Source organism: Aspergillus mulundensis (assembly GCF_003369625.1).
Source record: "Aspergillus mulundensis strain DSM 5745 chromosome Unknown scaffold_7, whole genome shotgun sequence".
NCBI classification, from domain to species: domain Eukaryota; kingdom Fungi; phylum Ascomycota; class Eurotiomycetes; order Eurotiales; family Aspergillaceae; genus Aspergillus; species Aspergillus mulundensis.
In genome coordinates, this window is record NW_020797895.1 from 1,506,685 (window position 1) to 1,509,350 (window position 2,666).

Sequence of the window (2,666 nt, forward strand, 5' to 3'; positions counted from 1 at the left end):
AAAAAATAAAAAGTTAAGGCTATTTTTAAAAAATAATATATTTATAAATATAATAAATTTTTTATTAAGTAAAAGGGCTAGCCTAGCTATAAAAATTCTTAAAAACTACTTTTTAATTTTAAGCATGCACAGGAAGCCCTAATAAATTATAAAAAACTAGCTATAATAATACTAGTTTACTGCTAGTTTAAAAAAAGGTAATAATTTTATTAAGTTAAATACCTTTTTTTTACTAGGTTTTAAGGTTTAATAAACTATTAATATTATTTAAAAATTATTAAACCACCACCTAATTATTACTAATTACCTATAGCTTTAAAAAGGGGTGCAAGATTTTTTATTTTATAAAATTTTAAAATTATACCTAAGGCTATAAGTAAAGTAATTACCTTTTCTATTTTTTTACAGGGTTTTAAGGTTTAATAAATTATAGCTAAACCACCGCCGGCTTGGTATTAAAACTTATTTTAAATTATAATTTAAATATTTATGTTAAAGTTAAAGTGTTAAAAAAAAAGAATTTTTTATTTTTTTTAAAAAAAAAATAATAACTAACTACGCGGTAAGGCTGTAATAAAAAACTATTATTTAGTATTAAAAATAGGAGCAGGAGCAGGGGCCTTTACAAGTGTTTTTTTTATACCTAGTATTTTTTTTTAAAAAAAAGGCGTGACAGGCTTATTTTTTAAAAAAAAGATATTAGTGGACTAGTAACTATCCTAGTTATTATTAAAATAGGCCAGGGGCTATTTAGCAGCAAGCTGGAAGAATTAAATAAGCTTTTAAATAACTAAAGCTAATACTTTTATTATATAAACCTTAGGGCTTATTTTTTTTATAAGCCTTTATTATTAGTTTAACTTAATAAAAAAACATATTTTAGTAATAAATATATTTATTATAATTACCAGGGTTTATTTATTATAAAAAGGTAATATTTTTTTTATATAAAATAGTAGGGGGAGGCAAGTGCCTTTATTATAAATATAATAAAAGTAATTATGCCTAGGGGCTAAATAAATATAATTATTAAGGTTATTAATTAACCTATTATTTTTACATGCTTAAATATACTTTACGCACTATAAGTAAACTTATTCTTTATTAATTAATATTTATACTAGAGCTGTTTTACCAGCAAACTAGTTAAAAATAAAAAATACTTATAAAAAAAAGGCTAAAGGCTAGAGGAAAAAAAGCCTAAAAAAATAGTAATATAAAACTTATAATAAGGGTACTAGTAATAATAATAGCTAGTATAATATAAAATAAAATAGGAAAAAATAAGCTAAAAGGCGCGGGGGCTATAATTAAATAATAAGGTAATTATTATAAGGTTAAAAGTTAGTATATTTAGTAAAGCGCTGGCAGAGCGCTATTAATTAGTAATTATTAAAGTAAAAAAAACTTACTAAATTATTACCCATAACCTTATTATATATTTTAAAGGCACTTATTAGACGCAAGCCGCCCAAGAACTAATTAAAATTAAAGTTCTTGAACCTAAAGGGGAATAAATAAAGAAAGGAGATTAGGAACGCCAAGGGCTTTTAAAATTAGTAAAAATATTATACTAAAGGGGTTTCATAACTATACTATAATAGAAGTATAAAAGGTAAAGGTAGGGGTATTTTAAATTATTATAGTTATAATAAGGCGCTTTTTTTTACTTATTAAAAAGCCAGGGCAGTGCCTGAAAGGGCTTTTTTTAGCTATAATAAAAAAAAGGCAATTTCTTTATTTAATAAAAAAATTTAAAAAATTTAGGAATTTATAAAACTATAAACTATGCTATAATCTATACTTTTATATTAAGTATTATTAAAGCGCCGCCTTTCCCCTTTTAGTTATAAATAAATATTATATTTTATTTAAAGTATTATAAATAATAAAAATAAGATATTAAATTTAATATATTAAATAATACTTTAATAAAATTAAGAATAGTAATAATAAAGCTATATTTAGTATTAATATTAATAATAATAATGGTATTTTATTATTATTTTTTTTTAGTTTAGCAGCGGGTCGCGGACGACCCTTTAATTAAAAAAAAATTATTAAGGTTAATATTTTTTTATTTAATATTACTAAAGCTAATTTATTATTAGTTTAAAGTTAGTACTTAAGCTTTAGCCTTAAGCTACTAAGGCTTAGTATATTTTATTATTATATTAGGCTATATAATTTAATTAGGTTATTAATATTTAAGGTTTTAGCTACTAGTTAGGCAAGGCTAGAATAGGCCTTAAGTATAAGCTAAAATAAAAATTTATATACAAAGTATTTAAACCTATATTTACTTTTTAATTAAAAATAGCTTAAGCATAGCTTAAAGGTTTATAAAGGTGGTTTTAAGGCCAGCCTTCTTCCTAAATTTTTAAGTAACTTTTTTAATATTATTTAGCAGGGTTTAAAATACTCCATTTTTATTAATTAGATTTCTTTATTAATATTTTTATTATTAGTAGAGATCTTTGAGACTTGTTGGTCTTACAAATATTAAAATAATCTAGCTAAGTAAAAAACTTAATTAAAAGTTTAATAATTTTTTTTAAAATTATTAAACTTATTAAAAAGCAGGTATATTAGCTTTAGCTTACTAATTATTATACTTAATTAAAGATTTATTTAATATTTTATATATTCTTGCTAAGGCCTTACAC